Source organism: Schistocerca gregaria, chromosome 8 (genome assembly GCF_023897955.1).
Source record: "Schistocerca gregaria isolate iqSchGreg1 chromosome 8, iqSchGreg1.2, whole genome shotgun sequence".
NCBI classification, from domain to species: domain Eukaryota; kingdom Metazoa; phylum Arthropoda; class Insecta; order Orthoptera; family Acrididae; genus Schistocerca; species Schistocerca gregaria.
In genome coordinates, this window is record NC_064927.1 from 494,820,963 (window position 1) to 494,844,673 (window position 23,711).

A 23,711-nucleotide genomic window follows, 5' to 3' on the forward strand; every position below is an offset into this window, starting at 1 on the left:
GTGTAGTGTATATTTGGGTGGGTGAGTACGGGTGGTTGTGAGTATGTGACTGAGTGTGTGGGGCGGGGGAAAGGGGTGGTAAAAGCTATAGAGGGAGACTGGAGCTTGAATGCAGTAAGTGGATTCCAGCGGTTACAGGCAGCTGTAGTTTTGTACAGAGACGACAAAAACAACAATAGTACGAGCGGTTCCAGGCGCTGCAGTCTGGAACCGCGCGACCGCAACGGTCGCAGGTTGGAATCCTGCCTCGGGAATGGGTGTATGTGATGTCCTTAGGTTAGTTAAGTTTAAGTAGTTCTAAGTTCTAGGGGACTTATGACGTCATAAATTAAGTCGCATAGTGCTCAGAGCCATTTTGAACCAACAACTGTAGACGAGAGAACCCTGCCGCATTCTCCACTTTACAGTGCGTCAGTGAGGCTGAAATTTGTTTGGTTATCGGTGATAGTGAGGTTCTCCGTTTCGTGACAGCGCTCGTTCCAGCGTCACGTGGCGTAGAGGGGAAGAAAGTCCGGCGTCACGTGTTGAGCGACGGAGTTTAATCGCTCCGCCGCTTCGAGAGAAAGATGGAAAGAAAGCGAGGCTCGAAGGTCGCCCAGAGGAAAGCTGCCGGAGGAGCTGAGCGTTTCGTAACTCCTGCAGACAGCCGCAAAGCGCAAGAAAAAGGGCGGCAGGGAGAGAGAGCGTTTGCCCGTGAGTGTGTTACGTCCTGGGCGCAGGCGAGCGCGTAAGCGCCGGCCCTCGGCTCCCCCGTGGAGACGCCGGCCCAACAGCGGCGGACGCGCTTTCGTAATAGCCCACCGCAGACCTCCGTAATCCGGTTCCCGGTAAGAAACCTCGGCCCACCGACCGCTTTCCTTCTCGTCGCGGACTGCCGGCGAAAGCTGAACGGAAGCAGTAAAAAGAGAGAAAAAGTGTCGGTGAGGCAGTAGGAGCTGTGGGGTAGGGCCGGGAGAGAGAGAGAGACAGAGAGAGAGTGGGAGGAGAACGCTACAGCAGGCGAGCAGCTCCACTCTGCTTTCTCATTTCTCCTCCTGAGCAGGTCCAGCGGACGGGCGCCGTGTTCCGCGGGATGGCGGGGGTGGGGTTTGGTACCCTCGGAAGTGGAGGGGAGGGGGGAGGGGAGAGGAATGAGGATCGCCCCTTCCGTGGGGATGGGAGAGGGTCCCTGTGCCTCCATCTCTCGTTTTTGTTTCGTAACTTCCGTTTTTCTGACACTCCGACGGCGGTCCCTGTAGGCAGCCATCAGTGTTCCGACAGTGGCTGACGTGACAACTGAACGGGATTGGCCAGTATTCTGCAGGCCACAACGCGAGTGCTGCGGGTCGGATAGTGTTCGTTATTCTCTCGTGTGCTCCGTTTCTTTCTCTCGGATCTCGTATCCAACTTTCGCTGACGCTTCCGGGAATCGTTTGTGCGCCGTCTAACAAGGTGAGTACCATCTGGAGGAAATGTGGAGCGTGTTCGGGTTCTCCAGATTATTCCAGAGTGCTGGAGTGTGTGCTTCTTTGATTGATTGCGTTTACATGGTAGCTCAGAAGTTGATTCGCCTCCAGACGATGGTCTCGACATGTGGCATTATCGATTTTGGCCATAAATGAGAAGAAAGTCGAATATCACGGATTTGTGAAAGAGGAAGTTAGCAACATTGTGTTAATGAAATAGTAATAGCTTTCGATGAGTGTGGCGACACAAACTTTCCTAGATCTCGTTTCTGTGTGTGGCAACTTGCTATACCGTGTGGAAGTGAAGTGCAAAAGGAGTGAAAAGCAGTGTATACGGCGGGGACGCACAGTACGACCGAAACATGACGTCCTGTCAAATTGTAAGAACCGCATAACAGCAGACCAACCTGTGTAGACACCTCTTTAATGCAGTTTCAGAAACAAACAATACAAGACCCACTGTAGACGGTACATAGCTATCGACGCTTGTTTGGGCAACAAAAAGAGTAAGAAATAAAGGTAAAAATAGCGTTTTGTGGAAGGCTAAGTTTCAAACACTGAAATCAAATCATGGGTGAAAGTTAACAAAAATGGCTGCATTCCTTCTCACCTTGCCTATTAGATTTATCAGTCACGTATCACTGTCGAACGCGAACATAAATTTCTGTATAGATAGTAAAATCGCTAACAACTGACGCAGTTTTTCTTATTTTTGTCTCGGCAGTAGTTGCATAATAGGTGGAAGGAACAAATCGGACGGGTTTCGGTGAAAAGACAATCCGACTTTTAATAGGCGAATCACGACTAAATACGACTACAACACACTTTATGTAAATTGAAGTACAACGCATAGGACTTCGTGGGTACAAGTTGGACGTATCCTCAGTTTCGGCGCTAGCTGTACGAGTGTCTTTATCGAACAGTTTCCTGTAGTCTACAAACTGAAAAATCTCAGCACGACTTGAGATATTACTCATAATTTTAATCTCCCATTTCATACACTTTACGATTCCTTCCTGTGTACTGATACTTCTGGGTCGGTTCAGAACTGCCGACACTGGGAGAAAGGTGAGCTGACGGTAGCTTTTACCGAGTCTGCTGTCGATATCGGGGCTGAAACTTTCACCCGCCGGCGGAAACTTCGCAGATAATGATATTCTAGACGTGTTATTAGCGCGACTGAGATCTGTAAGGAAACCGAGGTGAACCTGCATCTGGAGCATGGCTGCACCACACGTGTCATACAATCGCACCATCATCAGCTATAAGCTTACCTCATCTGATCGGTTTGTCTTAAAGAGATAATTACTTTAATAAATTGTTACCTGTGCAAGGTAATTCAGCTAAGCTGTACACTTCAGATATTTATTGAACCATTTAAGGTACCGAAATTCTGTTTACATACCAATCGGTTGTGAAAAACTCTTCCCTAAATGACTCATGGTCTTTTCATAACTATATTAGTTTCTCAGATATCGGTACTAACCCAACTATTTCGGATGTAACTACAGTAATACCTCCTGCTAGTAAGAGGAATACGATAGTGCGTTTCGACAGCTCAGAATATTCAGTAGGGTCAGCCCGATCCCTGGTACGAAATTACATAGACTTTGACTTGTCATTTGACGCCACGTAGGCGTTTTCTGTGTCAGTTATGACGCTACGAAGTTAAGGACAGCGCAACACCCAGACCCAAGCGGAGGAAATCTCTTACACAGGAGTTGGTGGTGTTACACGGAAATGTCGCTTCAGCTTGATGGGGCACTCCAGCTTGCCGCAGCTAAGAGGGTGTTACAAAAAGCGAAATAGCGGAGAAAAGTTTAATGTCAAACGCAGGCTGCTACACACTTGGCTACACGTGCGGCAACTCAGAGGTCATATGAAGGGACAGAACAGCTAAAGAGCCTGGGTAATCTTGGCTCCAGCATCGGCAGCTTCATTCCCCAATATTCGAACGTCATCAGGGACCCACATCAACATCATGTTGGCTCCATCATCAGCGAGCGAGTGAAGGCATTCTTGGATCCATTGTACTAAGGGTTGGAACGTGTGTAACACACTGAGGCTCTGGAGGACACTACTACGGGAATCGGAACTTAATACACAATTGAGAAGCCTGTGCCGTCGGATCTACTGGGTAGCATGATGAGGGGCGGAAAGGTCTGCCGTAGAAGTAGAGCACTGTTCTAAAAGCCGGTATCTAAAATGTTTATTGCCAACGATAAAGTCACATCCGCGACCACCGTCGGTTTTAGTGCCTTCACCGTAGACGAAGGCGCTGACTCCAAATTGCGTACAAAGTCCGAGAAACTTACTGCGATAAGTTTAATCTGGGGCAACGTCCTTGGGAAGCGGACTAAGTCAGAGATGAACGCGGACATCTGTACAAAGCCAATGCAGTGAAGGGCTCTCAGCCATCGGGAACGTGGCAAGTGATGTAAGGTCAAGCTTCCGAATTAGTACACGAAAGGAAGCTCCGGGAAGCAACAAAGAAGTTGCTCTTAGCCCCTATTGGCAGTCAAAGGAGTCATCCAAAGAGGGCATATGGGATGGATGGTTGGCTATTGAGGACAGACGGCAAGCGTACCTGCTGAGAACATCACGCCGGTATGACAGCCGTAGTTCCGCAGCGTCTGCATAGAGACTAATAACTAGGCTGCTGTAGAAAGCCCCAGTTTCCAAACGTGTGCCTCGATGATGGATTGTGATGAGATGGCGTAAAAAAGACGATCATGGAGGTGAGTAAACGAGACACCCGTAGTCCATTGTTGATCCGACAAGCGACTGGTATAAATGGAGGAGGATTTTCTGACCCGCTCCCATGAAGTACCGTTTACAACACATAGTTTAGTCATGTTGAGCTCAAAGGGACGATATCTAGTGATCACCAGTAAGAACAACTTCTTAGCTGAGATCGATGTAAAAAACTTCATTGTAGAAAACCGGTTTCGGTAAAACTAAGTTGCCACCTTTAAATCTTCATAAATGATATAACAAACATCTCGTGCCAGATACACACAAAAACATTCCGTTGAAGTTAGAGGTACATAAAACATGAAATGGGCGATGCGTTGGCACGTCAGTAGTACACAGGCACTTTAATTTTGACGTGCCAATCCATAGCTCATTTCATGTTTTATGTGCCTGGACGTTGAGTGTAAAGATTTTGCTTGTAACTGGCACAAGATATTTGTACGAGGGTCGTTCAGCAAGTAATACCCCACATTTTTTTCTCAGAACATATTTATAGTTAAGAGTCAGAACTTGGTGACAATATACATCAACATGTCTTGTCCATGTTCTATTTTTCTACGTAGTGTCCACCACGCTCTATGGCCGTACGCTAGCGCTGCAGAAGGGCGAGTATTCCCCGCTGGTGAAAGCTCTTGTCCTGTAGGCGGAGCCATGCACGGACTGCACGGCTGACACTCTTCAAAGTGTGTTGCCCGCTGAGAATCTTTAAGCTCCAAGAATTCAGATGGAATGGCCTTTCTTTGAATCTTGTGGTCCGCTGTGAGCATTCGTGGAACCCATCGTGAGTACCTTTTTGAGTATGCGAGAGTCTCGATCATTGCAGACAGACTTTACAATGCTAACCGGCAACTGTAGAGCCAACTGTCGAGTTGTGATGCGCCGGTCGGCACGAATAATGGCACCCGCACGAGTCAGCTCTGTCTGTAGCAGTGGCTCTGACAGGACGTCCAGAGCGTGACTGACCGTGGAGCTCTGTTTCTGCATTTCCTGAGGCTGTGACTTTCTTTACCCGTCGCCCAACTGTACTCCTATCAACTGCAGCATTGCCATATACTGCACACAGACTTCTACGAATGTTCACCACGGTTTCTTTTCTGAACACAAGAATTCAATAGCAGCACGCTGCTTGTAACGTGAGTCGTATGTAGCCGCCATTTTGATGCTGTACTACGACCCTGCCATCTGCCAGAACGGTTCTAAACTTCACCGGCGCACAGAACAAACATCAAATGTGGATCACCAACAAGGACGTTTGTCTATGTACAGTAAAGGTTCCTTAAAAAATGTCGGGCATTACTTATTCAACGATCCTCGTAATAACATTTATAAAGATCTGAGGATGTCAGCTCCGCTTTACCGAAACCGGTTACCTACAATAAAGATTTTTATAGTGATCTCAGCTAAGAAGTTCTTGTTCTCCTAAGTAAGACACGTAGGATATTTAGAGATCGGGTTCAGCGTCCTGCTAGATAAGATGTGTTGGGGGACCAACGGAGTTCCTATCCAGCGTGAGCCCCAAGACTATCTTGTTTTCGACAAACGGAAGAGTAAGAGGACCGAGATGTAAGGATGGTGGATGAAACTCTTTACGCCACCAGAAGTTCAGTTTTTTCAGTGGAAAAGTGGAAACTGTTGTCGATGCTCCTTGAGTAAAGACGTTCGACGCATCGCTGAAGTCGTCGCTCCAGTAAACAGACCCGCTGAGAGCTGCAGCAGACCGCAGAGCCATCGACGAAAAGAGAGACTGACCTGCCTGGCGGGAGACAGTCCACGATAGGGTTAGCTGCTGCGTTATATCGGGCTACCCTCAGCACAGAGCCCTGAGCAACCCCGTTCTCCTTAATTAAAGTCTCAGACGACACCGGACCCACACGTAACATGAAAACCAGGTCTCTTAAAAACTCTCGAATAAAATGGGGCAGACACGGTCGGAAGCACGACGTGTGCATTGTATGGAGAATGCTCCTCCTCCCGCAGGTATCGTAAGCCTGCTCCAAATCAAAAAACACAGCTACAGTCTGGCATTTCAGCAGAAAATTGTTCGTAATATGGGTTGACAGGGTGACGAGGTGATGAACTGTAGAGCGGTACTTATTAAATTCACACGTGCATTTGTTAGCAAATTGCGAGAACCACGCCACCATACCGGCGACCATTGTTCAAATGTGTGTGAAATCTTATGGGACTTAACTGCTAAGGTCATCAGTCCCTAAACTTACACACTACTTAAGCTAAATTATCCCAAGGACTCGAACCTCCGCCGGTATCAGCCGCACAGTCCATGGCTGCAGCGCCCCAGACCGCTCGGCTAATCCCGCGCGTTCGATCACCGCTGGTAGGCCCGGGGAGGGGGATTACAGTGGCTTCACGTCAACGTCTGGGAAACGCACCGTCCATCCAGACGCGAGTATACGTACGAAGGACAAAGTGCTTGCCGTCAAGAGAGAGGTGCTGGAACGTGAGAATGTAAATATCGTACACAAGCGGCAAGACGCAGTCAATACCTACGCTGCGCAGTGCCGATGGTACTGTTATCGACGACTGTGCCGCTAAAGCGGAGTTATTGAACGCAGTTTTCCGAAATTCCTTCACCAGGGAAGACGAATGGAATATTCCAGAATTTGAAACACGAACATCTGCTAGCATGAGTTTCTTAGAAGTAGATACCTTAGGGGTTGCGAAGCAACTCAAATCGCTTGATACGGGCAAGTCTTCAGGTCCAGATTGTATACCGATTAGGTTCCTTTCAGATTACGCTGATACTATAGCTCCCTACTTAGCACTCATATACAACCGCTCGCTCACCGATAGATCTGTACCTACAGATTGGAAAATTGCGCAGGTCGCACCAGTGTTCAAGAAGGGTAGTAGGAGTAATCCATTTAACTACAGACCTATATCATTGACGTCGGTTTGCAGTAGGGTTTTGGAGCATATCCTGTATTCAAACATTATGAATCACCTCGAAGAGAACGATCTATTGACACGTAATCAGCATGGCTTCAGAAAACATGGCTCTTGTGCAACGCAGCTAGCTCTTTATTCGCACGAAGTAATGGCCGCTATCGACAGGGGATCTCAAGTTGATTCCGTATTTCTAGATTTCCGGAAAGCTTTTGACACCGTTCCTCACAAGCGACTTCTAATCAAGCTGCGGAGCTATGGGGTATCGTCTCAGTTGTGCGACTGGATTCGTGATTTCCTGTCAGGAAGGTCGTAGTTCGTAGTAATAGACGGCAAATCATCGAGTAAAACTGAAGTGATATCAGGTGTTCCCCAGGGAAGCGTCCTGGGACCTCTATTGTTCCTGATCTATATAAATGACCTGGGTGACAATCTGAGCAGTTCTCTTAGACTGTTCGCAGATGATGCTGTAATTTACCGTCTAGTAAGGTCATCCGAAGACCAGTATCAGCTGCAAAGCGATTTAGAAAAGATTGCTGTATGGTGTGTCAGGTGCTTGACTCGTGTAGTCGCCTTGTTTAAAGTCATTGGTTGTTTAACGGGCTGTCGTGTTCCACATATTCTTACTTTGCAGGAGTTCACTTTTATGCTCAAATGGAACGTACCCTCGTCACTCAACAATAAATGTGAAAGGATATTCTTATCCCCCATCTCCACATGTTGTTGTTGTTGTTGTTGTGGTCTTCAGTCCTGAGACTGATTTGATGCAGCTCTACGTGCTATTCTATCCTGTGCAAGCTTCTTCATCTCCCAGTACCTACTGCAACCTACATCCATCTGAATCTGTTTAGTGTATTCATCTCTTGGTCTCCCTGTACGATTTTTACCCTCCACGCTGCCCTCCAATACTAAATTGGTGATCCCTTGATGCCTCAGAACATGTCCTACCAACCGATCCTTTCTTCTAGTCAAGTTGTGCCACAAACTCCTCTTCTTCCCAATTCTATTCATTACCTCTTCATTAGTAATGTGATCTACCCATCTAATCTTCAGCATTCTTCTGTAGCACCACATTTCGAAAGAATCTATTCTCTTCTTGTCCAAACTATTTATTGTCCATGTTTCACTTTCATACATGGCTACACTCCATACACATACTTTCAGAAACGACTTCCTGACACGTAAATCTATACTTGATGTTAACAAATTTCTCTTCTTTAGAAACGCTTTCCTTGCCAGTCTACATTTTATACCCTCTCTACTTCGACCATCGTCAGTTATTTAGATCCCCAAATACCAAAACTCCTTTACTACTTTAAGTGTCTCATTTCCTAATCTGATTCCCTGAGCATCACCCGACTTAATTCGACTACATTTCATTATCCTCGTTTTGCTTCTCCACATAGAGAACTAATTCACGAATCGGTTGTTTTCCACTGTCATGAAAGGCTTGTAGCAATTCAGTCCAGTATAGTTTGAAACTCCAACTTCGCAGCAAAACTCGCCAGATGGACACGTGACGAACGGCTCTCATTTGGCACGGCGATTACATTTATGTGGATTAGGTGAGAAATTCTGTTTGATGACCTCTACGTCTTGAGGCAGTGCACCGGGCGGCGACATGTGGACCTCCCGCAGCGTAAAGATGCAGTGCCTTTAAACTGCCGGTACTATCGTCCAATGCTCCGAGCTGCTGGAGGCGCATTTGCGCACGCACGGTGAGAACGCATGCCGCCTTTTGCTGCTGTGTTATCGGCACCTCCACTCGACTACCTTGCGTAATTAGCGAGCCAGCGAGCTAGCTCCACCAGGGAATGTCTTACCACAAGCTACACAAACAACTGGCCGCTTACACCTGACACCACCTTAAAATTCTGCTTTCGTAAAATGTGCCATAACTTTATATCTTCATTTGTGTAGAAGATATTCACCGTTCTACGCGGGAGAATCATTTTGAAGTATTCTGTTCCTTCAAGAGCTGTAGTAAATGTTCTCTAGCATGGAAATGAAGCGTTTCCGGATCCATATCGCCATAATATATTCTCTTCTTCTCTACGTGTCAAGGATGGTTCAAAAATGGTTCAAATGGCTCTGAGCACTATGGGACTGAACATCTTAGGTCATCAGTCCCCTAGAAGTTAGAACTACTTAAACCTAACTAAACTAAGCACATCACACACATCCATGCCCGAGGCAGGATTCGAACCTGCGACAGTAGCAGTCACGCGCTTCCGGACTGAAGCGCCTAGAACCGCACGGACACCGCGCCAGTCTGTGTCAAGGATGTGTCCTGGAAGGCTGGCCTTACCTTTTGTTGCATTCTGTATAGACATGGCTGAATCTATCAGTAATCAGTGAACTGAGAAACAGATGTTTTTGCAGGGATCGTTTCGTGAAATTCACTGACTTGCCTCGTGCTTTCACCGCACTTCATTCTTGACGTAATGTAGTGTGGAAGCGGCCAGCAGTTGGGAGACCGGCGGCAATTAACTAAGTTGGCTGTCTGGCGTTGTTTGCGAGCCGTCAGGAGCTGCGAGAGAGGCCCGGCGCCCGTATGTTTGCCTCTGCACTAAACGGCGCATCAGCGCATGCATACGTGCCTGTGTACGCGTCTAAACAAGAGGCGTCGACTACCGGCACCAGTGTGTGTGTGTGTGTGTGTGTGTGTGTGTGTGTGTGTGTGTGTGTGTGTGTGTGTGTGTGTGCGTGTGTGAGTGCGTGTGCGCGCCCGCGTGTGCAGGGAAGATTAGCGTTAGCGATCCTCTCCGTCTGTATTACTTACATAACTCTCTGGGGATCACTGACACGCCTCTCCACATTTAATGCTTTAATGGCGTGCTCAGTGCACCTTTAAAACTTCATTCTTTGCTAATTTCATTTTTTTTAAATTGTGCGCCTACATCTTCGTCTATATCTACGTGATTACTCTGCTATTCACAATAAACTGCCTGGCAGAGGGTTCAATGAACCACCTTCAATCTGGCTCTGTACCGTTAAACTCTCTCACGGCAAGCGGGAAAAACGAGCACTTAAATTTTTCTTTGCGAGCATTGATTTCATTTATTTTATCGTGATGATCATTTCTCCCTATGTAGGTGGGTGGCAACACAATGTTCTGGCAATCGGAGAGGAAAACTGGTGATTGAAATTTCGTGAGAAGATCTCGTCGCAACGAAAACCGCCTTTGTTTTAATGAATGCCACTCCAATTGACGTATCATGTTTGTGACACTATCTCCTCTATTTCGCGATAATACAAAACGAGCTGCCCTTCTTTGTACTATTTCGATGTCATCCGCCAGTCCCAGCTGATGCGGATAACACACCGCACAGCAATACTCCAGATCAGGGCGGACAAGTGTGGTGTAAGCTGTCTCTTTAGTAGACCTGTTGCACCTTCTAAATATTCTGCGAATGAATCGCAGTCTTTGGTTTGCTCTGCCCACAATATTATCTTCGTGATCGTTCCAATTTAAGTTATTTGTAATTGTAATCCGTAAGTATTTAGTTGAATTTACAGCCTTCAGATTTTTGTGACTTATCGCGTAATCGAAATTTACCCGACTTCTTTTAGTACTCATGTGAATAACTTCACACTTTTCTTTATTCAGGGGCAATTGCCACTTTTAGCACCATACAGATATCTTATCTAAATCATATTGCAAGTCTTTTTGATCATCTGATGACTTTACAAGACGGTAAATAACAGCATCATCTGCAAACAATCTAAGACGGCTACTCAGATTGTCTCCTATGTTGTTAATATAGATCGCCGGCCGCGGTGGTCTCGCGGTTCTAGGCGCGCAGTCCGGAACCGTGCGACTGCTACGGTCGCAGGTTCGAATCCTGCCTCGGGCATGGATGTGTGTGATGTCCTTAGGTTAGTTAGGTTTAAGTAGTTCTAAGTTCTAGGGGACTAATGACCACAGCAGTTGAGTCCCATAGTGCTCAGAGCCATTTGAACCTTTGTTAATATAGATCAGGAACAATAGATGCCCTATAACACTTCCTTGGGGAACGACCGATATCACTTCTGTTTTATTCGATGACTTTCCGTCTATTACCACGAACTGTGACCTTTCTGACGTGATATCACGAATCCAGTCGCACAACTGTGCCGATACTCCGTAGGCACGCAGTTTGGTTAGGAGACGCTTGTGAGGAACGGTGTCGAAAGCCTTCTAGAAATCTAAAAATATGGAATGAATTTGACATCCCCTGTCGATAGCACATTACTTTATGAGTATTAACAAGGCTCACGTAAAATAGATACGATTCATTATGCCCTGGTAGACACGTGTCTACCACCCCTAGACTATCGACGTAAGACCATGAAACTTCCTCAACATATTCGAGTAACGTCATCCAACATCAACCTCATTTCCCAAGATATGCGACCCGCGCTCCAACTGCTCATAAATCGATACAAACGGTTACTGTTTGACGGTACAAAGACTGGTCACCAACGATATTACGCTGATTTACTTACTCACGTTCACGTTGATCCGGAAGTGGGATGTGAAGATTCTATGACAGATTATTATGTGTTTAACTTTCGCCCAGTATGCACCTAACGGATTCTCGCAGCTTTAAAAGATCTCGCGGCTTGAGTTCTTGTGACAATTGAGTTTCATACGCTTTCAGAATACTTCCTCTTATGATTCAGTGCATAGCGCTTCTTGGAGAGCCCAGCACTTTTTTTCTGTGACAGATTACAAACTCATTTGTGCGAACTCATTTCACCATTACCTTTTACAGCCGCTATGGGTGCAAAATGACTAAGCAGGGATGGCTAGAGGACAAATGTAAGGATGTAGAGGTTTATCTCACTAGGGGTAAGATAGATACTGCCTACAGGAAAATTAAAGAGACCATTGGAGGTAAGAGAACCACTTGTATGAACATCAAGAGCTCAGATGGGAAACCAGTTCTAACCAAAGAAAGGAAAGCAGAAAATTGGAAGGAGTATATAGAGGGTCTATACAAGGGCGATGTACCTGACGACAATATTATGGAAATGAAATGGGAGATATGATACTGCGTGAAGAGTTTGATAGAGCACTGAAAGACCTGAGTCGAAATAAGGCCCCGGGAGTAGACAACATTCCATTGGAACTACTGACAGCCTTGGGAGAGCCAGTCCAGACAAAACTCTACCATCTGGTGATCAAAATGTATGAGACAGGCGAAATACCCTCAGATTTCAAGAAGAATATCATAATTCCAATCCCAAAGAAAGCAGGCCTTGACAGATGTGAAAATTACCGAACTATCTGTTTAATACGTCATGGCTGCAAAATACTAACGCGAATTCTGTACAGACGATTGGAAAAACTGGTAGAAGCCGACCTCGAGGAAGATCAGTTTGGATTCGATAGAAATATGGGAACACGTGAGGCAATACTGGCCCTACGACTTATCTTAGAAGCTAGATTAAGCAAAAGCAAACCTACGTTTCTAGCATTTGTAGACTTAGAGAAAGTTTTTGACAAGGTTGACTGGAATACTCTCTTTCAAATTCTGAAGGTGGAAGGAGTAAAATACAGGCTATTTACAATTTGTACAGAAACCAGATGGCAGTTATAAGAGTCAAGGGACATGAAAGGGAAGCAGTGGCTGGGAAGGGAGTGAGACAGGGTTGCAGCCTCTCTCCTATGTTATTCAATCTGTATATTGAGCAAGCAGTAAAGAAAACAAAAGAAAAATTCGGAGTAGGTATTAAAATCCATGGAGAAGAAATAAAAACTTTGAGGTTCACCGATGACATTGTAGTTCTGTCAAAGACAGCAAACGACTTGGAAGAGCAGTTGAACGGAATGGACAGTGTCTTGAAAGGAGGATATAAGATGAATATCAACAAAAGCAAAACGAGAATAATGGAATGTAGTCGAATTAAATCGAGTGATGCTGCGGGAATTAGATTAGGAAATGAGACACTTAAAGTAGTAAAGGAGTTTTGGTATTTGGGGATCTAAATAACTGACGATGGTCGAAGTAGAGAGGGTATAAAATGTAGACTGGCAAGGAAAGCGTTTCTAAAGAAGAGAAATTTGTTAACATCAAGTATAGATTTAAGTGTCAGGAAGTCGTTTCTGAAAGTATGTGTATGGAGTGTAGCCATGTATGAAAGTGAAACATGGACAATAAATAGTTTGGACAAGAAGAGAATAGATTCTTTCGAAATGTGGTGCTACAGAAGAAAGCTGAAGATTAGATAGGTAGATCACATGACTAATGGGGAGCTATTGAATAGAATTGGGGAGAAGAGAAGTTTGTGGCACAACTTGACCAGAAGAAGGGATCGGTTGGTAGGACATGTTCTGAGGCATCAAGGGATCACAAATTTAGCATTGTAGGGCAGCGTGGAGGGTAAAAATAGTAGACGGAGACCAAGAGATGAATACGCTAAGCAGATTCAGAAGGATGTAGGTTGCAGTAAGTACTGGGAGATGAAGAAGCTTGCACAGGATTCATGGAGATCTGCATCAAACCAGTCTCAGGACTGAAGACCACAACAACAACAACATGGAACTCATAGAACGAGGGTGACTTTGCGATAAAGACATTTGCTGTGCAATCTCTCTCTTAAAATTTTCAAACAGTCTTCCCACAGTTAACACATGAAGTGCATTTCATGGGCCTTCCGCTTTCGTTGTCCATTACTATTATTACCATCAGTATTAGACTGCGATTTTGTTTTCATTTTAACAGTCCATCTTCCCATGTTTTATTATTCTCTTTTGTTTCCTTTCAATATGGTCTCCTTCTGTTTCAATGTATTCTTTGACATACTCTGTTATTGGAAATTTGTGGTAAGGTCTATGGGACCAAACTGCTGAGGCCATCGGTCCCTAGGCCTACACACTACTTAATCTAACTTAAACTAACTTACGCTAAGGACAACACACACACACGTCCGATGGAGGACTGGAGCCTCCGAAGGCGCCCTTAGGCCGCACAGCTACCCCGCGCGGCTGACACACTCTGTCACTCAACCTGTGTGGTCGAATAGAATTACGTGCTGTTACTGCAGTGTTCGGTTGGTAGCACCACGACTTTCGCCACTATCATTAGTTCGTGTTGATCCTAGCAGACGTTACTCGTGTTAGGACATTGTACCAAAGAACGCCACGTCATATTTGTGAGAACATGAAAGAAGAATAGGAGGTTATTTAAAAAGATCAGCACAGTTTAATTACTTTTTATGTCCCGAAATATAAATTGGGTATGAATGACCTGAACATCGTTGAAAGGAAGAGGATCAAAAGTTTCGATTATCCCGGTAAAGCAAGTTTTTTGTGGCCTTGATTCGAAAGAAGTGAGCTGGTAATTTCAGTGCAGAGACAGAGCAACACACGTACGTACGTACAACGTCTGACGTGTTCGGTAATATATATATATATATATATATATATATATACTGGATGTACGAGTACGGGTCAAAGGCGCTTGGTTGACGACATATGGAATTTAGGTCCGATTGTGAGTCGTGCACGGATAGCCAAATGGGGCAGCTAACCCTCTGACCGAACATGATGAGCTATCGTGCAGGCTGTTCTAGCCTCTGTCAGTGTCATCATCTCTGCATAACTAGTGCAATTCACATCCATTTCAATCTGCTTACTGTGTTCATACATAGGTCTACTTCTAGAATTTTTACTCCCCTCACGCACCTCCGTAGCCAAACTGACGATTCCTTGATGCCTCAGGATGTGTCCTGTCAAATGATCTCTTGATTTAGTCAACTTATGCAGTAGCATTAATGATATGGCGACTCCAGGTCACTTAGACCTGAAATGGCTTTCCAGGTAGTCACGAACCTTGAACTCATGACACCATCACACTATTATTGATTTTATCATCCTTAGCAGTGGGAAGTCGCGCTTCCTTGTCAGCTCCCCCTCCCGAGTCTCCAGCCAATCATAGCATAGTATTAAAAACAAAATAAGCAATTTAAGAAATCCGAGAGGATACAAATAGCCCAGTTGTGTTAGTACTAAATTTAAAGCTCGCTCCTCTTTCCAACCAATCAGAGCATAGTTTTAAAATAAGCCATAAAAATACTAAAATGATAGATACAGTACTAATCACAGAGTGTGGCATAAGGAAAGCAAAGAGACAACACACGCCCATCCACAAAGACATTGTGGAAATATGCCTCGCAGACACGTCCTCCCCATTGGAAATGCGTTATAAACATTTCATTACGCTAGAGGTACATAAGTATATGTAAATAGTCCATATCTTTCATATTGGAATCATGTTAATATTGTGCCAGAGGTGTGTATGTCTGTATTAGGTGTTGGGCATTTTTAGGTGCTATTAAATTTGTATATTTCCACTGTGTATGACGGTGTAAAACAGTATACATTGTGAAGTTCCCTGTGAAAATTGTTGTTGATAACAGTTTTTATATATTGGTCATTTTGTACGTATACTCCCTCAGCAATATATTATAAGAAAAATGTGGAGAGAGACAGAGAGAGAGACAGAGGTAGGGAGACAGAAATGATTATTTTCTGTGAGAGATCAGTTACTTGACATGTTACATACATAGTTACGTGTGTATGCCATTTTACAAATATAATGCATACCTTTACTGTCGGAGTCATTTTAATATTACGCAAGAGGTAGCTATGTGTGCGTAAGTAATGCATAACTGTGACCTAGGCATCTCATTTTACATTAAGTAGTTTAGTGTTTAGAGATTACCGTGTACTATTTACTGTCCAGCCATTACGTTTGCTATTCTGTACACATGTTTCTGTGAATAGTGATAACAGGTGTGTTTAATGTGTATAGTATTTTTAACATATGAAATACAGAAAGAAATGATTACTTTGAATAAGAGGTGTGACTGGTTGGAGATAGAGATGGGGGGGGGGGGGGGGAGAAGAGGTGTTACTTGAGCTGTATGTAAAACATCTTTTGGAAGTAATGCAATTTGATATCATTCTTACACATTATTTATATACATCCTCTTCTTGGTTGGAATGAATTTTAAAATCTACAACTTTTTACCACTTTTCCACGATCTTGTATTTTTTTGATTGGTTGTTTCATTTTAATAGTGCACTATGATTGCCTGGAGATAGAGGTGAGGAAAGGAAGTGGGAAAGAGGGCGGAATAGGGTTTTTGATTGCACACTATCACAGCTGGGCCATATCCACCAACTTGAATTTTTGCTTGGCTGGAAATAAGGCAGAGGGTGAGCGTAAGGAGGAGGAAAGGGAGTGTGTTTTCTCCTGATAAGTATGACACCACCATCAGTCCAAGGCCATCGATGCGGTCACGCATGAGACGATCCCGTGACCACCTTGAAGGTCATTTAAATGTCAAAGTATCCTGGACTCGCCATACCAGTACTATTAACGCTCTTCTCCAGCATGCTTCTCTAGCGTCACATTTCAAAACTTTCTATTTACTTCTTACCTATGCTGCGTAATTTGCACGTTTTATAGGGTTACAGTTAAATAAAAACTTTCAGAAAAAAATGTGTAGTTTTAGCAACTTCTTCCATTTCAGAGGCGGTATTTTTGCTACTGTCAGTTTCCATTTCTCATCCTCTCTTCTTAGACCATTGTAAGCCTAATAGCAAAACTCATTTACTACTTTTGGTGACTTTTCCACATCTAACTGCTTCAGGATCACCGGACCTAATTTTATTAGATCCTCTAAAACTCACCCAACAGTGGCATTCGTAGTGCACATCACATTCTTGAATGTAGAAATATATCAGTTTCCTTAACGGTTTTTATCCACTATACCTGTGGGTCCGTAACCGTAAGAATTATCCCTCATTTTAAAGATTAAGTCAATATTTCGGAAAAACCTCTCGCGTCCTCGTACTTCATAGAGTGACAGTGCTGACATTGTGCTTCCCTCACACTGAAAATCTAGTTTTCGTAGATTTTGTGTAAATACTGAGTTAGAAATGAAATATTTATTTAATAACAGATGATAACCCAGCGTTGCCAGTTAACCTCGCTTCCCAGAAAACTATTCATTCAATATTTACGTTGGCTTTGGCCGTTTCAGATTGTTTTAGGTCTCCCATGGGAACTCCAGCCTCACCACAAATGTAAGAGTGAGATGCGATGGGAACGGTCACCTATGATCCTAGCAACGGCGTACACTGCGTAGTCGAGACTAATATTAATAGTTTGCGATTATTTTTTACATGTTGCCCACTTCTCAGCCCAAACCCCACGCCTTTATTGTAAGTCATTTACGTCCAAAATTTGCTTGAAACTGCGTTATAGAGCTATGCTTTTATGTGAGTACTTTCCCACCCACACGAACACTGTCGGTGATGGAGTGCCACTAACTCCTGTTATTGAGCCGTGTGTATTCCAAATTAGATTGAAACTACTCCAGACGTTGTTGACCAATATTGGAGCACACGGATGTATTCAAATTCTTAATTTTTTTTAAATAGTTTGTAACCTCCCCCTCACTTATCGACCTTAATGACAGTGAAAAATTAAACCGCGTGTACCTAACGGAAATTTGGGAAAAGCAATCGTCACCGAAGTTAATGCGTTGATAAAGAGGGAGGAAAAGGTTACATCTAAATGAAAGGAAAAATGCAAATGATTTTGGTGGAAATTAATTTTGAGAAAAGGGTAAAATTAATAAAGTAAGTAAATGTGCGGTCGTTACGTTAACAATTAATTGGCATTAACTAGATATTAGAGATTTGGGGAAAATTACGGTCGCCAGTCCTATGGACAAGTACTATAATAACTGAAAATGAAAGATTATTGCACATATAATTAGCACTAAAAGCGTGGCAACTGAAGGTTGACACGTGTTGTGTGGAAACTGAATGTTTTTTAGAAGTAATAAATTTCGCTACACTCTGACTTAATTTAGCAAAAGAATTAATAAAACCGGAAAATTGAAAGTTAATTTAGTGACTGAAATTAATAGTGAGCTTTGTTTCTGAAGCACTACGAAATTCAATAAAATAAGGTTAGTCTTGGGCTACCTCAACAGTCATTTCAAAAGTTACTTGAATCTATGCAACTTAGAATAAGAGATTTAACTTTGAACTTGAATTAAATGATTCTGAACAATTAACAATAGTAAAATTTAGTACGTACCAAGCTGAGCTGCACTCACAGGTAAGCTAAAATATGGTAACAAAACTCACACTCTTAATTTGTGCTTGTGTAATCTAAATATTGTAGCCAGGTATGAATACTTTCAAAGAACTTTGAAATTAAAGCAGTGAAATGGAATGATATCACTTTAATGCTGGCGTTTGAATTTCAACGACACTCGGGTTCAGTTCGGAAAAGGAAGGGACCCTGCTTGGTAACGCAATTGGGACAATGAGCAACAAAGGTTCATGCTAAGTTGCTGTAATTTTGCGAGACAAATGGAACAATTTTAAAAGCTGAGGTCTGCCATAGAGTTCTAAAACTTTACGTGCTTTTAGTCTTCCTTATTGGTTGATTGAAGGTTTGAAGCCGTCGACCGGGGAGGTGGCGACAGTCACTCATTGTCGGCCGTCGCTGTTGCAGAAGCTCCTCGACACGGTCACCAGGCGAAATGGGCTCTTGATGTGCTAATGCTTCCCGTCCGCGACACTGTGTCAGAAACTATCATAGCAAGCCGAGCGCAATTACATACTGCCAAACCCCGGAAACGCGGCAACTCGCAGGAGCGTCACACAACACCTGCTCCACCGCCCTACTCCAGCCAGACTCACTCTGTCCGCGCTCCATGCGGCAGAGTTAACACTTCTAAAGATCCTAAACACTTTGGTTCTCCACACGAAATATCGATGTAATCGTTCGATAGCATAGTTTTCTCTAGACCAGACCCAGCGTAAAAATACAAATAATATTTACAAAACAAACCAATTATACATATATATATATATATATATATATATATATATATATATATATATATATATAAGTAGTAAAATAATTACAATATATAAAGACACAGAAATGTCATATCTTCAGGTAACAAAATAAGGAAAAAATTTATAGTACAATAGATGGAAATAGGAGGATATGCATTTCCGGCGTTACACGCTCCATCAGCCAAAGCTATCGGATCCACACAGGTAAACTACCTTGTATTCCTACACAAACGTCGCGTACCCGCGAGACACTTGTCACTCGCTGAAGCTGTGAGGAGTGCAGTGTCTGCGCCACACGGCAGTTTCCTAGTCCAAGGCGCCGCTGCTCCCTTAGGAGCTGCAGTTCGACTCACGGCTGGCCGCGGCGTCATTAGAATTCAGCCAGACCTCCGCCTCCGCAGCTCGCATATCTAATCTGCCGTCGCTAATTCCGGACGAGACTGCGCTCAATTTTAAGTGCAGAGACAGCCAGTGAGATCAGGTTAACGTGAAAAGGGCAGAAACGGAGCTGCAGCACTCCGTGAAACCCCGAGGAAGTGCGAAACAGAGTTTGTGATGGCACAGCAGTAACGTAGAGTACGGTTAAGCAAGACTCGGACATCAGAGAAAGTCTGTGAAGACAGTACGAGTGCCAGCATTAAGGAAACGTGTTGAAGATGCTTCGAGGCCTCAGCAAAGCGCAATAGCGTAAGTGCGTATGTGGATGAAGAAGAGAGCATATAACACCTACTGCCCAACAGATAGTACCGTAGCGGGAAAAGCCAAATAGAACACTATAGTGCGCTGTTCGTTATACCGGCATAATGCGTATTACCAAACATGGTATTACGATGCAGCAAATTTTACCCTCTGGGAGTATTTGAGTAAATTGACCGTGAGTTGCCTAAGGGGTTTGGATTATCGAACCTGAATTTAATATAACAGTAGAAACCAGAAAGTTAAAGATTGAAATTTGGAAATTTGGGGGGGGGGGGGGGGGGGGAGAGAAGCCACACGAACAGTGCCAACGCGCTTCAAGCCGCGCGGCTCAAAGAAAAATATAACAACAAATCTTCGAAACATTAATCTGATAATCGAATAGAAAAAAAAGGCATTCGTAGGTAATAAGAAGCATTGGATAGAGAGAGGTGCGAAACAGAGAAGGGTACGAATAATGACACAGCGGCAGTAGAAATTTAACTGAGCGTCAGCACGCTTGATCAATCATAGATTGGTGCTAGCATCGTTAGAGTAGCCAGCATGTTATAGCCACTCGATCGTAACGAAACAGGAGGTCGCCGCAGCCCATCCTTCTGAGGCTTCGGCGCTCACTCACAGTAAAGCCTTGTAGTAACGTCGTGCCTTTGCGTCGCATCCACACGACTGGCGACGGACTGTAACGACCGCGGAAGCTCGTGTCGTCACCGGCATTTGCACGATAAGAGAAACCTCGTTACCTGCTATCGTTTGCGAGGGGTGCACACAGTGCGCAACTTAGTACACAAATCTGCCATCTGTGATGGCAACGACCGCTCTAGTCCGGTTGGACCCAGAGTCGAACTGAGCTCTGCTGACAGGTAGAGGCACGTCATTCCCTGTTGCTTTCAACTCTGTAGCAGAGCAGATCAGTGGTAGTGGTGGTGTCCAGTTGTCAGCAGGTGTGAGGCGTGGAGAATGCTCTGCCCAAGACCGAAGTGCGAGATACGTCAGGCATGCGGTCGGGCGTTATCTTCCTGAAAGATAGCGGTACGAAGACCTCGAAGATAGAGCACAGCCACCGGCCTTAACACGCCGGAAATGTAACATCTGGTGTCCACATTACTGCCTATGTGAACCAGAGATAGTTGTGTTGTGTATCCAGTGGTATCCAACATCGCGCAGTCTGGCAGCTTTCGTTCTCCTCGGAGTCTTCATACACGGGCATGCCCGTCGTGAAGTTGTATGTAGAATCGGAAGTCGTCTGGAAAAAACAGCATTGCCGTTCGGCGCACCCCAGTCCTCTCCCTGGGAAGCCACGACAGTTATCGCCGTGGTGTCGGCCCGTGGTGCTCCAGATTGTACGTGCTGTTCTTGCAGCAAACGAGACTGCACTGTGCTGCATCGCCGAGGGAACAATACGCCCGTCTCGTGGGTTGCAGGAAAATCAAAACGAGCAGAAATGCAGAGGAATGACACACCACAGTATCTAGAGGCCGCTATCCAGCCGCTGTTGAGTACCGGCAACTGCTATTAGACAGACGACAAGAAACAATCAAATGTGCCTCCTGAATGAGTAACGCCGCGTGCAGTCTTTCGCTATATGCAGAATGTAGGTGGTGTCGCTCCTGTCCGCTTTGTGTGGTGGCGCTGAAATGCTTATCATTTACAAATCCTAGAGTACAGTACACCTCTCTGTATCTTGCCCACTAATATACGGTGCCTAGGAAGCTGCTTCCTCGGATCACTGGACAACAATTCAAGCAAATCGTATTAATGGAGTTCAATGCAGGAAGTTAAAATGGCGACAGGCAAATAATTAATGTCCTTCGGTATATACAATTTCAATACACTTCATAAGCCACTGTTGTAGTGTTTGTGTGGCGGCCAGTCCTGCACTCCGCGGCGTTGCGCTTATATTTTCTTCGTGCAGAGGCCGCTCCTGTGTTGCTGTCGTCTTAGAGACCGTACTATTGGCTGACGTCATCCCACAGCGCCCTCTGCTCTTCCGTTCTTCATCATCGTGCCGGAATTTGTCGTTAAGCCGGAACAAGCCTTATGGCATGTAGACGTTTGTTGTGTACAATGCACATTGTCTTGTAATTTTAATGGGCAGCAATGTAGAACGGGTGTCCTGAGAAACTGATTCGTCGAGCGTTCGTCGATGTAACGTTGCGACCGCTACGGTCGCAGATTCGAATCCTGCCTCGGGCATGGATGTTTGTGGTGTCCTTAGGTTAGTTAGGTTTAAGTAGTTATAGGTTCTAGGGGACTGATGATCTCAGAAGCTAAGTCCCATAGTGCTCACAGGCATTTGAACCGTTTTGAACCCGGGTCGATTACTTGTGATGCAGAAAGACTGGCGCTGGTACAAGAGACAGCCTCAGTGTAGCTCTTAGCTTTTCCAGGCTGCTTCAAGTAAACGCTCGGTTAGTCCCCCAATTCCGCCTCAGAGAGGAGAAACCACAGTAACACGTGGAACCAGTATGCACGATTCAGAGACAGGTGGCGCACACGGCCAATAGAGCGAGGGAAAAGCCTATATGCCTGCACATGAGCACTGATTCCTCGTATCTTATTTTCGTGATCCTTACGTGCAATGTTTGTTGCCGGCAGCAGATCCGTTTCGCAGTCATCTTCAAATGCCGGTTCTCCAAATTTTCTCAGTAGCGTCTCTCGAAAATAATGTTGGCTTCCCTCCACAGATTCCCACTTGAGCTCCCAAAGTATCTCTGTAACACGTATGTGTTGTTTGAACCTGAAGGTAACACATCTAGCAGCCCACCTCTGAATTGCTTCGATGTCTTACTTCAACCCGACCTAATACAGATCCCAAACACTCGAGCAGTACTTAAGAACAGGTCACACCTCTGTCCTATGGGCGGTCTCCTTCACAGGTGAACCGCTCTTTCCTAAAATTCTCACAATAAAGCGAAGTCGACCACTTTCCTTCTCTGCCACAGTTCTCACATGCTCATTCCACCACATATCGCTCAGAAATGATACTTAAACGACTTGACTGTGTCAGGCAGGACACTAGTAATACTGTACCCGAACATTACAGGTTTGATCTTCCTACTCATCCGCATTAACTTACATTTTTTTTCACTTTTGGGGCTAGCTGCCACTCGTCACACCAACTGGAAATGTTGTCTACGTCGTCTTGAATCTCCCTGCAGTCACTCAACGTCGACACTCTACCGTACGCCACGGCATCAGCAGCAAACAAGTGCAGATCGCTGCCCACCCTGTCTGGCTTATTACTTACGAACATAGGTAACAAGAGCAGTCCTACCACACTTCCCTTGGACGCTGCTGACGATACCCTTATTTCTGGGGAACACTCGCCGTCGAGGACAACGTACTGGGTTCTGTTATTTAAGAAGTCTTCGAGCCACTCACATTACTTGCGAATTTATTCCATATGTTCGTATCTTCGTTAACAGCCTGCAATGGGGCACGGCGTCTAATGCTTTCCGAAAATTTACAAATACGGAATTTTCCTGTTGCCCTTCATCCATAGTTCGCAGTATATCGTGTGAGAAAAGAGTAAGCTGAGTTTCACGTGAGCGATGCTTTCTAAAACCATCCTGATTCGTGCACATAATCTTTTCAGTCTCAAGAAAGTTTACTATATTCGAACCGAGAATACGATCACGGATTCTGCACCAAACCGAAGTTGGAGCTATTGGTTGTGAGCGGATGGTTGAGAAGCTGTTCTGTTATTCTGCGCCCGCATCTCATGGTCGTGCGGTAGCGTTCTCGCTTCCCACGCCCGGGTTCCCGGGTTCGATTCCCGGCGGGGTGAGGGATTTTCTCTGCCTCGTGATGGCTGGGTGTTGTGTGATGTCCTTAGGTTAGTTAGGTTTAAGTAGTTCTAAGTTCTAGGGGACCGATGACCTAAGATGTTAAGTCCCATAGTGCTCAGAGCCATTTGAACCATTGGTTATTCTGCGCAACGGATTAATCTGAGATGTACCCTTTACCCTGTGGCTCCTACAAGATGCATTCCCCCCCCCCCCCCCAACACACACACACACACACACTACTACAGA

At 44.8% G+C, this 23,711-nt stretch overlaps 1 protein-coding gene across 3 annotated transcripts in view; it reads left to right on the forward strand.

Moving 5' to 3' along the window:
• The first annotated feature begins 1,238 nt into the window (after positions 1–1,238).
• LOC126285457 (putative fatty acyl-CoA reductase CG5065) overlaps positions 1,239–23,711 on the forward strand; it is a 375,357-nt gene continuing 352,884 nt past the window's right edge. For 2 of the 3 annotated variants that reach the window (XM_049984865.1, XM_049984866.1), the window contains exon 1: positions 1,281–1,431. The gene's annotated coding sequence lies outside the window, so the exon portion shown is untranslated. Of the gene's footprint in view, positions 1,432–23,711 lie in introns of all 3 variants that reach the window. The other variant, XM_049984862.1, reaches the window with a different exon arrangement.